A 15787-nucleotide genomic window follows, 5' to 3' on the forward strand; every position below is an offset into this window, starting at 1 on the left:
GAATGCTGGAGTGTGTTGCCATGCCCTCCTCCAGGGAATCTTTCTGACTCAGGGGTTGAATCTGTGTCTCCTGTATCTCCTGCATTGCAGGCAGATTCTTTACTGCTGAGCCACCAGCGAAGCCCTCTTGGACAGAGAGTTGTATATATATGTAAGTATATACAACTCTCTGTTTCTATATATGTGTACATATAGACATAGACATCTATGTATACACACATATATATCTGAGTAGAATATTGGTTGATGTGTATGTAAAGATATATCTATCTCTCTATCTATATATATATGATGTAGGTACAGGATTCTCTAGTGGCTCAGATGGTAAAGAATCTGGCTGCAATACAGGAGATCCAGGTTCCATCCCTGAGTGGGGAAGATCCCTTGAAGTAGGAAATGGTTTCCCACTCCAGTATTCTTGCCTGGAAAATTCTATGGACAGAAGAGCCTGGTGGGCTATAGTCCAGAGGGTTGCAAAAAGTCAGACATGACTGAGTGACTACCACTTTCACTTTCATGATGTATGTGTATTAATAACCTATGTATAATATATATAAAAAAATACTGGTTCTGTTTCTCTGAAGACCCTGCTGATCTTGCCCTAACTGATCTTGCCTTTCATGTGTGCCTTTCTTTTTATTTTTAAAATTTTCTTTTTGTCAGTTCAGCCATGTTGTTCAGGGTAGTCACAGTTTATTCATTTTCATTGCTGTATATACCAATACATGTTTTCCTAAAAGGTTTGCTTACTTATTTATTTAGCCATGGTCTGAGGGATGTAGCCATTAGGCCTGAGGGATCCTAGTTCCCTGACCAGGGATGGAGCCTGCCCCCCTTGCCGTGCAAGTACAGAATCTTAACCACCAGACCACCAGGGAAGTCCCAATGTGTGCCTTTCTATAGTCTCCTCATTAACACTTACCTGTCCTGTGTCTCATTCTCTCATCTTTTTCTCTCTCTTGACTGTCGGCTAGTTCAAATACCCTAATCAAATACCTTAATCCATTTTTCAGAGGCAATGACCCTTTTTTACAAGGTACACGGTTACATTGAGGCAGACAATTCCTTGGATCAGTGTCTGAACCTGAGAGAGTATTGATAGAAATTTCAGACCATGTGACAAGTTGGTGTTGTCGACAGTAGCTCAAACTAGACCTGGTTCAGTTACTTGCAGACCCCCAGGGTCATCTGCATCTGAAAGCACGCTGTTAACCAAACCCATCTACACCACGGGCCAGGTCTCTCTCCAGATCCATTGGAGCTGAGAACTGAGGGAATTCCCTAGCTTTTTAAAGCAAAGATGAATGAGGGTAATTAGGTAACAGCTGAGGTTTGTCAGGAAGATTTGGCCAGTTGCCTCGGACCCTGGTCTTTGGGAGATCTGCTCCTGTGAGACAGCTTTGGCTGCTTTTCTGGCTCAAGACAGCAATTCCTATGAGGAGTGTGGCCTGTCATCCCCATTACTCCATCAACTTCCTCATCAGTGGCTCTGTCTGCAATGTTAGAATATATTTTAGATGTGGAGATAAAATTAACACCTGAAACTATTTCCGGGTGCATTGTCAAATTCTAGTCTTTATACTTGTTTGCTTGGCTCTTAGCAATTTAATTGTAGCACGCTTTCCAATATTGGCTTTTAACTTATCTGCAAAAATAAAAGATTTAGTAAATTAAATCAATTAAGGGAAAATTTGGCCTAATTCCCAATCATCCATTTGGATCATGCAAAGCACAGAGTTTGGGATCTAAACAATCTCTTCAATATTACAACATGAATTGCAGTGCAGTGGGGGATGCAGTTTTACAGCAACACTAACATAGGAGGTAAAATGTTTTTGTTTTCATTTCACCACAGCAAATATTAAAAAAGGGCACCAACTTAATAAATTTATCTACCATTGGTGAGGACAGCTGAGAAAAAGACATATTTTCTTGAAAAGAAATCATAACTAGAGTTTTAGAATGATCTTATTAGACATGATTGATCTTCTGAAAGATGTCAGTTTGAATTGGGTTTCTGACACAAACAACTAGGAGAATCCTACCTTATAGAGAACTTCTACTGAAAGAACATTGTAAAACCTTTCTCAGTCTATTTCTAGGGTCTGAAAGTTCAGATTTTTGAAACTGAACATTTTTGTCTCACCAACCACATTGTATTACATTTTTTATTTCTGTACCTATTAATTATGACAAAATGTATGCATCAAATATTGCATATGTTGATAATTAGAATTTCTGAGACTATTTACCCAGAGTTATTGTTGCAGGTGGGCTTCCCAGGTGGCTCAGCAGTAAAGAACCCACTTGTGATGCAGGAGACTCGGGTTTAATCCCTGGGGTGGGAAGATCCCCTGGAGGAGGAAATGGCAACCCACTCCAGTATTCTTGCCTGGGAAATTCCATGGACAGAGGAGCCTGGCAGGGTTGGTCCATGGGGCTGCAAAAGAGGTGGACATGACTTAGTGACTAAAAAACAAATGTAACAGATAGGTGGGATTTTCTAGACCTGAATAATTTAAAGATAAATCTATTTTTTAAAACTTTCATAACTATGGTTATTAATCCATTCACAAATGAAAGTAGACAACCCTCAGAATGGGATTATTTTTCAGATAATTCTCATTTCCAATACAGTTTTTAAAACTCTAAAACATTGAAGAATTATCAGCCTGGAGAAGTTCATGTCCAAGGGAGGTGGGCACCTTTGGCAAAATGTAACATCACAGCTAACCTTTAGGATATACTATAAATACCGAGAGGAAAAAAAGTTAAGTAACAACTGCTGCAATTGTGGAAGCAGAGATCTTTGCATATAGAGGATTCTTATAATTTGGGAAAGAGACAAGTTAGTAGAGAGGGAGGGAGTTGAAAGAGCTCTTCTAGTGTAAATAGTGCCAAAGCTCTGGCTCTCCTAATGATCCTTCTTAATCTCTTTTTGGTAATATAATCTATTTTTTGACAGATTGCAGTAATTAGAATTATTGAAAAGAGAGGGTGCATTTTTGTTGAAATAACTTGACAGTCACCTTTGAAATAATGTTTTACTCAAACGTGTTAACTGAATTTTTACAAAACAGTTTCCCACAACCAATTAGAGTCTGCATGCTCTCTTTTGGTAAGTTTCAGAAGAATCAGTAATGCATCAAATGAAAGCAAGAGTGTGACCCTTTACTCATTTTCTACTTGAAAGGAATGTGCCTTGTTTTCAGTGCAGTGTATCACTGGTGTATCTGGCAGAACTGAAATGGCTAAAATTGTTGAACAGATTTAAAGATGATTTGGAAGTTCTGGCTTGCTTCCCATACAGAGATATGACTAAGAGTGGGCTCATGTCCAAAAATATTCCAGAAATAGGCTCACCTAAATAGGTTTAACGGCTTCCTTGATAGCTCAGTTGGTAAAGAATCTGCCTGCAACACAGGAGACCCTGGTTCGATTCCTGGGTCAGGAAGATCTGGAGCAGGAATAGACTACCCACTTCAGTATTCTTGGGCTTCCCTTGTGGCTCAGCTGGTAAAGAATCTGCCTGCAGTGCGGGAGACCTGGGTTCAATCCCTGGGTTGGGAAGATCCCCTGGAGAAGGAAAAGGCTACCCACTCTAGTATTCTGGCCTGGAGAATTCCACGGACTATTAGTCCATGGGGTCGCAAAGAGTTGGATATGACTGAGCAACTTTCACAAATAGGTTTAAAACTGTATGAAAACCAGGCATCTCCAGCTTTATGGAGCTCCCCTCTCTTCTGAGACCCTGAATAACATACAGCAGCAGAGCTTCCCCAGGTAGGATCTGAGATCCCACAGGGAAATCATCCATGTCCTCCTTCATTCTGATTCTTACCCATCCCCTCAGTCATCTGTTTGTATATGTGCATTCTTCATCCTTCTTAGGTCATTTCTTGCTTGGGCAACAAGTCTCTCCTTCCTACTGATTTTCTATTTCTTCTACAAGACAAGGGGAGGTTTGGGCCTTGCTTATGTCATAGATAAGATCAGGCTGTAACATCAAGCAAACATAACTGAAGGGGTATTTGTAGTACAACAGAATTACAACATAGAAAATATTACAGTGGGTCATGCCCTTAGAGCTCAGTGGCTGTGCCCATCTGCAAGAGGGAATTGGCCCAGTGTCTCTCCCCTTAGCTCCCAGCTTCACCAGCCTACCTCTCCTCAGTAGATAGGCTTTGTCCAGGCCAGTCTCTGTTCATTCTGTTAACATGTAAAGTAAAGTAAAGTCAGTTCTAAAGTTGTATTTATTCTAAGATGCCATTAGTTGTAAGGTGCAGCATTATTTTATACACCTCTTGACCAGGCAAGAATTTATTTACAAAGGCACTAGTTACCGAGGTGTAGGGGAACCACAACGACAAGTGTAGAGACCTAGGGCTAACATCTGAGGAACTGTCACCACCTTCATATAAAAGACTGAGGGAGGGGGATATTACTGGAAGGGGAGAGAATTGTAGAGGGACCATCAGACACAGGTGAGCTCATGGGCAGAGAACTATGTGAGTGCATGCTCTGCTCTTCCCCTCCTTCCCTCCCTTCCTCCCTTCTGTCTGCTGCTGTCCTGCCAGGCTGCTCCAGTGGTCCAGCCCAACCTGAAGCCAGTGGGCACAGGAACACATCCACAGAGGGCAAGCATCAGCCTCATGAGGAGAAGTGTGGAAAGTGGATGAATGGAAGACATCTCTGCAACAGACCCCAAGGAAGAATAAATTCTGACAATTAAACTATGAGACACTGTTCCCTTATCACTTGAAATTTTTGTATTACACCTACTGAAAGAGCTCTGTTAGACATATAAAAGGAATTTGTTTTTATCATGTAGTACTTTTCTGGATTTAAGATAACTTCACATTTCAATGCTAAACAAAAGTATAATTTTTTGGAAAACATTTTGTGACAAATATTTTTTCCCCAAAGGTGATCACGATAACAGCTCTTGTCCAACATGTGCTTCTGGCACCTCACTAATGCCATGCTAAGAGAGGAAGTCTAGTTTCTCCTCACTTGAATCTAGGCTTTTTTGTGACTTGCCTGTAACCGATAGACAGCATCTGATGTGGTGCCTCATGACTTCTGAAGCCAGCTCTGAAAAAGATGTTACAAATTCCACCTTGTTTGCTTGAATAGTTGCTCTGAAGCCCAGAGCTTCCATGTTAACAGTCTGGCTGGTCTCTGGCCACCATGTTGGGAGGAACCCAAACTAGTCCAACTCAGGAGGATTCCATGGAGAAGTCTTGGGACTAGTGAAGAGAGATCGATGCTTTGCCAGTTTCCAGCTGCTCCTGCTCCCTCTGCCTCAGTTGTTCTGGTTCCAGCCAATCTGGGACTGCAATCTCATGAGAGATGTTTGAACCAGAAGCATCCAGTCAAGACTTCCTGAATTCCTGGCCCACAGAAACTGTGAGATGATAAAATGATTGCTGTTGTTTTAAGGCATCGAGTTTTGAGGTGATTAGCTGTGTAACAAGAGTAACCAAAGCAATTTTGAATGCCAGTTATACTCAACAGATGTAGTGCCAGTGATATCTGTAGTTAACTGAAGTGATGGCAATAAGAATAACTATAACCAAGTTTGCACAGGCAGTGACAACTATGTCATCCTGGCCAGTCTCCTGGCCAAAAACATTTGTGAGGTGCCATACATTTTAAGATGCTTCCTAGTGAGAAAGAAAACGCAGTTTAGTATTGACAAAATGTGGTAGTATTGGTGTCAAGAGAGGGACAAAACTAAGTAGGGTTGGGAACTGGTTGTTAAAGTGATTTTGAGAAAGCTTAATATTTAATAGTTAAGATGATACATATTCATGTACTCAATAAGTAAATATCAAATGAGAAAAAACTGTTTAGATCATGAAATCACCAAATGTAACCATCCAAACATTCAGATTTCTAAAGGTACATGGATGCATGTATAGATATGTGGACATATGCTTTATAATTGAATTCATCCTTTACTGCAGCCTATTATTTCATCAGTCAAAAATGTGCTAACTTCATGTTTCTACCTCAAAAGATGTAAAACTACATTCTTTTATTTTAATGATAGCAGAGTCTCTCATTTACTTTACCAATCACCCAATGATGGACATTTTGTTTTGTCTCATTTCAGTGTTGTTTTATCATTATTAAAACAATGAGCTTGTTGATGCCCTCCCCCCACCCCTCACCATTTTGTAACTGTCTTTTTGTGGAGAATTTCTACATATGAGATCTTTGGACCGGATCAGATGTGCCATTATAATTTGGTATGGATTGATGAAAGCACCTTCCAGAAAGGCTGTATCCATTCTTAGCCCAATCTCCTTTGCTGAAGAAGGAGTTCAGAGTGTGTCACCCCATAATACATGATTTATTGATTATTTTGCATTAAAGTCACCTGAGAAATGGCAGATGCAAGATGGGTGTTCAGACCCTCCTTTTTATTCCTGAAAGCAGGAGATAAAACTCCCTTGTGAAAGGTGCCCTTTCTGTACCAGGAGGAAGGAAGATGTTCTTATCACCAAAGACACAGAACTGAGGCAGAAAGAAATCTGTACACACAGACTTTGTTCAAATAATTCTTATCTTCATTTTAGCCTGTTTATGTTGTGTAGTTACTTTTCACACGGAGAAGGAAATGGCAACCCACTCTACTATTCTTGCCTGGAGAATCCCATGCACAGAGGAGCCTGGGGGACTACAGTCCATGGGGTAGCAAAGAGTTGGACACGACTGAGCCACTGAACCGCTTTTCACAATTGCTTCCTTTTTTTTCGGGCTGATATAAAAGCATGTAGGTTCTGCTATTTCTTTTACTCTGCATTCCTTATGAAGGCTCCCATGTCATGTAAATTTTAACATGGATGTGTATACTTTTCTCCTTTAACCTATCTTATGTTAGTTTAATTCTCAGGCCATGCTGAAAAATCCTAAGAGGGTGGGAGTAAAAATCTGCTTCCTCTATACCAACATTTGTTTTTTGTCATTCATCTGATCCTAGTCCTATGGTTTAAAAAGATTTCTTTTTTGTTGTTCTTGTTTGTGTTTTGGAAAATAATGAAACTGAACATCTTTTCCTACTTTTTGTCCATTTTAATTTCTCCTTTTGTGAATTTATTATTCATAGTCTTTGACCATTTTTTATAGTTGATTTGTAAGAGCTCTTTGTCCATCCTGTGTGTTACTAAATAGTTTTTTCTAAGTCTTTCACACCTCTATAATTGTGTTATTTTGTTTTTGTTTTAGCTGCCAGGAAGTATTTAATTTCTATGTAAATTCATTTTCTTCTATGGTTTCTGGCTTTGGTGTCAAGTTAGAAAATGCTTGTTCTACTCTGATGTTTTTAAAAGTGTTTACTTAGACTTTTGTTTCACTTTTGACATTTATTAAAAATTTTAATCTAACTGGAATTGAATTTATGACATTTAGCTTTTCCCTTAAGGTTCCACTTGTCCCCAAATTATGTATGAATAGCAACTGTTTCCCCTGTGATTTGAAATGCCACATTTATCATACATTTTTTGGAGGAGGTCACAGAGAGAACGTGACAGTTGACCTGCAAGCTGAATCCGGACAATCAGAGGCTCTCCACCTCCTTCTCCATCCTCAGAATGCATGTACCACCTGCTCTGCCCACCTGGAAGCCCTCAAAGGACACAGCTTTGAGAGAGTTATGTTTTGAGACCATCTGGAGTGTGTACATGACTGAATTCAGTTCAGACTTCTATATAAACCTTTAAGATTCTGGGGGGCAGGTGCAGAGAGCCCCTCATTTGGCAGCCACCCACAACAAGCACTGTGAGGTCCCTTAAATTTGCCACCCACCAATAGGGAGTGGCTTGCCTTTACATGGGGGGCGGCGGTGGGCAATTTCACATTGCACCCAGGAAGTTCCTGAGTTTGCAAACCAACAATACTCTCATGATACTTGAATCTGCTTCTGGAATTTTCTGCCCTGTGCCTTGGCAGTCTGTCTTTTCCTATGTTGTTGCTGTTGTTGTTGTTGTTGTTACTACTATTGCTAAATACAAGATGTTACTACCTAATAGGGAAAGCATGTGTCCTTTTCCTTCCATTCCTTTCTCATTTTTGTTATGGTCTTTGCAGATGAACTTGAAAGTAATTTTCGTTATGTTGTAAAATAATCCTGTTGCATTTTGATTGGAATTGCATACAGTTGGTAGTCTATTTGAAAGAGAATTGACATCGTTACACCACCAAGTCTTTCCATCCAGAAACAAGGTATGTCTTTAAATTTATTTTTATTGAAGTATAATTGAGAAAATATTGTATTAGTTTCAAGTGTACAACAGAATGATTCAGTATTTGTATACAGTGTGAAATGATCACCACAGTAATGACATTTGTCACCTTGCATACTAAGAAAGTTTCTTTTCTTGTGATGAGAACTTTTAAGATCTACTCTTTTAGCAGCTTTCAGATGTGCAATACAGTATTATTAGTCACCACATTGTACATTACATCCCATGACTTATTTTTTAACTGGAAATTTGTACCTTTCAACCCCATTTACCCATTCACCCATACCCACCCCTCACCTCTAGCAACCATCAAACTGTTCTCTATATCTATGAGACAGACTTTTTTGTTTTGCTTTTTTTCTTTAGATTTCTCATGTAAGTGAGATCATATGATATTTGTGTTTCCCTGTCTGACTTACTTCACTAAGCAAAATGCCCTTGAGGGCGATCCATGTTGTCACAAATGGCCAGCTTTCCTTCTTTTTAATGCCTAGAATATTAACATTGTATGCATATGTATTACATATATCACATATTTTAATATATTCATTTATTGATGGACATATATGTTGCTTCTGTAGCTTGGCAATTGAAAATAATGCTGCAATGAACATGGGGAGCATATATCTTTTTGGGCTAGTGTTTTTGTCTTCTTTAGATTAACACCCAGAAATGGAATTGCTGGATCATATGGTAGTACATATCACATGTAATTTTTAATTTTTTGAGGAACCTCCATACTATTTTCCTTAGTGACTGCATCAATTTACATTCCACCAAGAATACACAAAGTTTCTTTTTCTCCACATCTTCACATTTTGTCTTTTGGATAACAGGCATTCTAACAGGTATGAGTGATATCTCTTTGTGATTTTGATTAGCATTTCCCTGATAATTAGCGATACTGAGCATCTTTTTATGTACCTGTTGACCATGTGTATATCTTGTTTGCAAAAATGTCTATTCATATCCTCTGTGCATTTAAAATTGGATTGTTTGGATTTTGTTATTGAATTGTGTGAGTTCTTTATATATTTTGGATATTAAATCCTTACCAGATATATGATTTGCAAATATGTTTTCCCATGCTCAGATTGCCTTTTATTTTGTTAATAAATGTCTTTGTTATGCAGAAGCTTTGTAATTTGATGTAGTCCCAGTTGTTTATTTTTGCTTTTGTTATTTTTAGTATCAGATTGAAAAATCATTGCCAAGGCTTCAAGGAGCGTATTGCCTTTGTTTTATTCTAGAAATTTTACAGTTTCAGGTCTTGTGTTCAAGTCTTTAATACATTTGTAGTTAATTTTTGTGTATTGGTAGAGCTTTATAATTTGTATTACTACATATTTCTTTTTACTTTTCTATTTCATTTTCTTTGTTGTTATTGTAAATGTGGTAGTTTTCTCACTAGTTATCATTGGTAAATAAAAGACTGATTGAATTTTTGTGTATTTATTTTAAAACTAGCTACCTTACTGATACTCGTAATAGTTCCACAAGTTTTACAGTTTGTTCTCCTGTCATTTAGAGGTATAAAATTATATTAACTAAAAATTATGACAATTTTGCATCCTCCCCTCAAGTACGTATACCTCTTATTTCATTTTATTGATTAATTATATTGTCTTGAATGTTCAGAACAATATTAAATAATTGTGATGATCTAAGATATCCTTATTTCTGACTTCAATGGAAACATTTTCATTATCTACTAAACATAATACTGACCTTAATTTTCAGTATGTATTTATTTTATTTATTCAGGCAGTAATCATTCCATCCTACCTTACAATTTAAAAAAAAAAAATCAGGAATACATTTGGAATCAACCAAATGTTTTGGCAGGTAAGAGAGTAATATTATGTGAACATTTACTTATATTATGTTATCCTTGCAGTCTAGAATGAATTATACTGAGCGACTTCACTTTCACTTTTCACTTTCATGCACTGGAGAAGGAAATGGCAACCCACTCCAATATTCTTGCCTGGAGAATCCCAGAGACGAAGGAGCCTGGTGGGCTGCCGTCTATGGGGTCACACAGAGTCGGACACGACTGAAGCGACTTATCTCACTATCCTTTCAGTGTCTTATTTGATTCTTCTAGTAACATTTTGTTTAGGATATTTGTTGGTTGATATTCACAAGTGAGATTGGTCAGTAGCTTTCTTTTAGTTTAGTAAGATTTAGCAATAGTGTCAGGATGTTTATATCACATATTTGGAATATTTCCTTTTTCTTTACACTGTTCCAGGCCTCAGTAGCAAACTTTATTCTATATATATTTATATATTAAAATATTTGTTAACAAAATGATTCTACCAGGTATTTTTGATAAGTAGCTTTTAAAAGCTTTTTCATGTTCTTCAGGTTTTGGTTTTTGGTTAAGAAAGACTTGTTTTAGTCTAATTTTATTAAAAGTGATTACTCATACTTTTATATTACTCTGTTAAAATTTTCTATTAATGAATTTTGTGCTTGTTTTCTTTAAATGTGTGTTGTATTTAAATATATTATATTTTTCTTTAAATATATACAATATATTTTGGGTTAAATACCAATCATTTTATGCTAACATTTTGATAAAGAATGCATTTTTCAAGCAGCACAAGTTGGACAGCAGTAACAAAATACTTGACTGAGTTGCCCACACCTGAGCTAAATTTTACACAACAGCAGCTCTTCCAATTTCACAGTAGGATATTATTGTATAAGAATAGCTCAAGATATGCAGCTTTTCCTCTTTTTGGAAATTAAAAAGAAAAATTGTCCTTATCTTCTTTTGGGGGATACATGAATGTCTATATGCCAATTTCCCCCATTTTCTTTCCTAACCCAAGAAGACAAAGCAACCTTGTGAAAGAATCTGTCTTCAGGCAACAGTGAAACCTCATGGGCAATTTCATAAAGACCTATCTGACTTATGTGGGCATAACCTGGTGGCTGGTGGCCTGGTGCTTCATGGAGATGAAGAGACATCCCAGTATAGAGGAAAAGAAACATGAATAAAGAGAGGGGACAAAGAATGGCTTCCACTGAAACTGAGAGCTGAATTGACCACAACCCAAACCCAATATGTGACTGAAGGCTCACTAATGACACAGTCACACTTCCCTTGCCATCCTATTGCAACTGAGGGTGCAGCTTTCTGGAAAACTCACACTGTATCTGAAGTTTCTGGAAGGATTTCCTCACTTATGATTAGATTCATTAACTTTAATACTAGTCTGTGTGGTGAATGCTTTTTTTTTTTTTCACTGTTACTTACAGAGATGAAAACACGATTTCTGAAGCTGAAATGAAATGTGTATCATAGGAAAAGATTTTGTATCAATCTTTAAAAGACTAAAATACATAATTAGGGTTAAAATGCTTTCTAAAGCATATTTGGTCCAGATATTTGGCTTAGGGAAATAATCAGAAAAAGAAAGGTAAAGATTTATGTACAGATCAATTTATCTAAACATTACTTCTGTAACATTTATAAGGCCATCACCCAAAAGTGGTGATATGAGTGAAGAAATGCAGATTAGTACTAATAATAAGTGAACATAATTCCAAAATAGTTCAAATTCTGTATTAGTTATAAACAACAAAAAATAACTGTGGCTAACAGACAGCAAAGTAATTTGTTGTAAAGATGTGGGTAGATTATGGATATGAAGGAAAAGTTGAATACCTAGTTCTTGTAAAAGATGCCCAGTATGGGATTGCTGGGTCATTTGGTAGATTTATCCCTCGTGTTTTAAAGGAGAAATCCACAATTCTAAAAGACATGTACCTCAGTGTTCATTGTAGCACTGTTTACAATAGCCAGGACATAGAAGCAACCTAGATGTCCATCTACAGATGAATGATAAAAAAGAAGTGGTACATATATACAATGGAATATTACTTGGTCATAAAAAAGAATGAATTTGTGTCAGTTTTAGTGAGGTGGATGAACCTAGAACTCATTATATACAAAGTGAAGTAGGTCAGAAAAGGAAAAACAAATATAATATATTAATGTATATATATGGAATCTAGAAAAATGGTATTGATGAACCTGTTTGCAGGGAAGGAATGGAGAGGCAGATGTATAGAATGGACTTGTGGACACAGTGGGGAAAGGAGAGCCTGGGACAAATGGAGAAAGTAGCATCAACTTATATATACTATCTTGTGTAAAATAGTTAGCTGGTGAGAAGTTGCTATATAGCAACGGGAACCCAGATTGGTGCTCTGTGATGACCCAGAGGGATGGGATGGGAGAAGGGGAGGCAGGCTTAAAATGGAGGGGGTATATGTATAATTATGGCTGATTTTCACTGTTTATGGAAGAAAAGAACACAACATTGTAAAGCAATTTTCCTCCAATTAAAAAATAAATTAAAAAAAGATGATTCCAAGACTATTGGTGGGGGGGTCCCCCTTGTAGAAACAAATGAAGAGTTATTACAGGACATTGCCATCAGAATGAATAAGCCCCAAATGTTTTCCATCTTTTTGTCACTTGACTGAAGATTCAAATAATTAGGAAGGAAGGAGATTCTTTTTTTTTTTTTTAGGAAGGAGATTCTGAATAGACTTACCTGGGCCCCCAGGTAGCATTTGGCCAAGAGGACACAGATGCCTTGAGGAACAGTTTTATCAAGACTTTAGAGAATAGGAAGTGATAACAAAGATTAGTCATCTCTGGGACACAAGAAACTACATTTTCAATTTCCTTTGCGGCTAGATGGGATTTACCTGACTGAATTCTAGAAAAGCAAAGGTGATGTTCTCCACCTCTAGGTCTGGCCCGTTAAACCTCCTGCAGAGTCCGTGGTGCTCTCTCTGCTTCCTCATCTCCAGGCAGGATGTAGAAGGACCAGTGCCAAACTCGAGACCCTGGAGGATGTCAGATCCACCACAAGAAGAAGTGGAGTTCCTATGTCACCACCTGAAAGTCACCCACTGAACACCCTAATGGACCATGACACGAGGGAGTCCTAAGCTTTAATGAAGTTAAACCACTGAGATTTGGGGGTTGTTTCAGAAGTTCAGTTGCTCAGTCATGTCCAACTCTTTGCAACCCCATGGACTGCAGCACACCAGGCTTCCCTGTCCATTACCAACTCCTGAAGCTTTCTCAAACTCATGTCCATCGAGTCAGCGGTGCCATCCAACCATCTCATCCTCTGTTGTCCCCTTCTCCTCCTGCCTTCAATCTTTCCCAGCATCAGGATCTTTTCCAATGAGTCAGTTCTTCACATCAGGTGGCCAAAGTATTGGAGTTTCAGCTTCAGCATCAGTCCTTCCAATGAATATTCAGGATGGATTTCCTTTAGGATTGACTGGTTTGATATTCTTGCAGTCCAAGGGACTCTCAAAGAGTCTTCTCCAACACCACAGTTTCAGAAGTTAGGATACCCTGATCATGAAGGATGAATGTTCAGCAGCCAAAATTGCACCCCCCCAACCTGATTCACTTCAATTTTTGTACTTACATTTTGAGAATGCAGTGAAGAGTTTACACAGACCACTGCCAATATTTACGTCACATCTAGTTCTCTCACATACCCCCATCTTGTCCTCCAAAATTCTCAGAAAATTTCTCTCCCACTCCTGGTGCCCACACATCTCTTTTCTTCAACTTCAGCTTTCTAAAGTTTCACCTTCCTTCTAAAATCTGCATAACAAAAGCTCAGAGTCTCTCCAGGCAAAATAAAGCTCTCCTCTGAGGATGGGAGAGAGAGACAAAACAGCTGTTAGGTAAAGGGGAAAGACTGGGAAAATCCATGCATTAATAATATTGTAACATTTACGAGAATGAAAATTTGTAAACCACCTAAATGTCAAACAATTGGAAAATCGTTAAATAAATTATGGCATACTTGTTACTGGTTATATGAACAAGATAGATTTAATTTAGTCCCTGTGTTCATGGAGCTTATCGTCTAACAGCCATTAATGATAAACCGATTTTGGAAATACAGTTAATAACAGACTGAGCTGCACCCCACAGGCTTATGAGGCCTACACTTGCTTGGCTTTAAGACGGAAGAGCCTGGAGTCAGCAACACAGACATCAGTGGTTTAAAGGATGGGGGAGCTTTTCTGAAGCAAGGTCCTGGAGCAACACCCCACTGTGTGCAGTAGAAGGCAGGAAGGACTTAGCAGCAGTCTTCGCTCCAGGGGAGGAAGGGGAACTTGCCAATTATAGGGAAATTGACATAAGATAGTCCATTAGTTACCAGGGAAACCAGTAGAGGGGCATGCCCCTCACCACCGCTTAGATAAGAACAAGCACCAGCTGGGGCCTGTATGTAGGACAATACCTAGGAAGTACTGGGGCAAGTACATAGGAAGGTCAGCCCTGTGTGTAAGGTGTAGGTGAAGCAGGCATTGGTTGGGCAGGAGATGCCCAGAAAACACGAGAACAGCTGTCTTGAGTGGCCCAACCAAATATAACACAAAAAGAAAATTAATGGCACAACTTCAAGTGAAAACCTCCAGGTAAGAAGTTGCATTTTCATATATAGTAGTAAAATCTCAATTAAAGGAAAGCTTATATGTGTAAGTCCTTGTATATGTGTGTGTACAAACTGTTTAAGCGGTTGTCTCTTAATATTGACATTATAGGTGATTTTTATTTCCTTTTTTATATTTTTCTATATTTTTAGAATGCTAATAAGTGTATTTCTAATAATAAATGGGATTTATGGGGCTTCCCTGGTGGGTCAGCAGTAAAGAATCTGCTTGCAATGCAGGAGATGCAGGAGATATGGGTTTGATCCCTAGGTGGGGAAGATGCCCTGGAGAAGGGCATGGCAACCCATTCCAGTATTCTTGCCTGGAGAATCTTGTGGACAGAGGAGCCTGGTGGGCTGCAGTCCATGGGGTTGCAAAGAGTTGGACACAACTGAGCAACTAAACACAAGAGCACAGCAGCCTATTATTTTAACTTCCTTCATAATTTTCTGCATTTTCCAAGTGTCTATAGAATGTATAATTGGAAAAAAAAGCATCAATCAATATAGAGTATTGATACCACTGTGTACTGAGAGACTGCCGAATTAGCTTCCTGGTTTAATAGATTTTTGCCTTACATAGCTCTGTAGATCTAAATATGTGTGTGTGTATTTATATTATAAATGGATTTTTACAACAAAGTGGATTATTCCCAAAGCTCAGTTTGTATATGCTTTCCTGGACTGTTAGCATGGACTCTAATGAGACTGAGTTCACCTGCCCTTCAATATACAGACACTACAATTTTATCAGATGGCTTTTAGGCAAGCAAATTCATGTCCTTAAAATACAGAGATGTAACGATTAATAACCCTGGGCCATTCAGTTCAAATGTACTTTGTAAATTTGCTGTGCTTTACTCTTGTCAATAGGGAAATCTATAGAGATATTAAAATGCAATTTATATTGTGCTTAAAGAAAATAACTTTTGCTCAATACAACACAAAGCCACTGATGCTAACCCTCTGACATGTGCCCCTCCCTGAACTACCCAATGCCGTTGAGAGAAGTGAGTGAATTATCGGGGGGGGGGTGATTTTAAT

The 15787-nt window shown here is 38.3% G+C and overlaps 1 protein-coding gene across 2 annotated transcripts in view; it reads left to right on the forward strand.

The window, feature by feature from the left end:
• HTR7 (5-hydroxytryptamine receptor 7) overlaps positions 1-15787 on the forward strand; it is a 202589-nt gene that overhangs the window by 107738 nt on the left and 79064 nt on the right. For both annotated transcript variants that reach the window (XR_014072802.1, XR_014072805.1), the window contains one exon: positions 8095-8229. The gene's annotated coding sequence lies outside the window, so the exon portion shown is untranslated. The remainder of the gene's footprint in view (positions 1-8094; positions 8230-15787) is intronic.

This window comes from Giraffa tippelskirchi, chromosome 2 (assembly GCF_054371585.1).
Source record: "Giraffa tippelskirchi isolate mGirTip1 chromosome 2, T2T-mGirTip1v1.2.pri, whole genome shotgun sequence".
NCBI classification, from domain to species: Eukaryota; Metazoa; Chordata; class Mammalia; order Artiodactyla; family Giraffidae; genus Giraffa; species Giraffa tippelskirchi.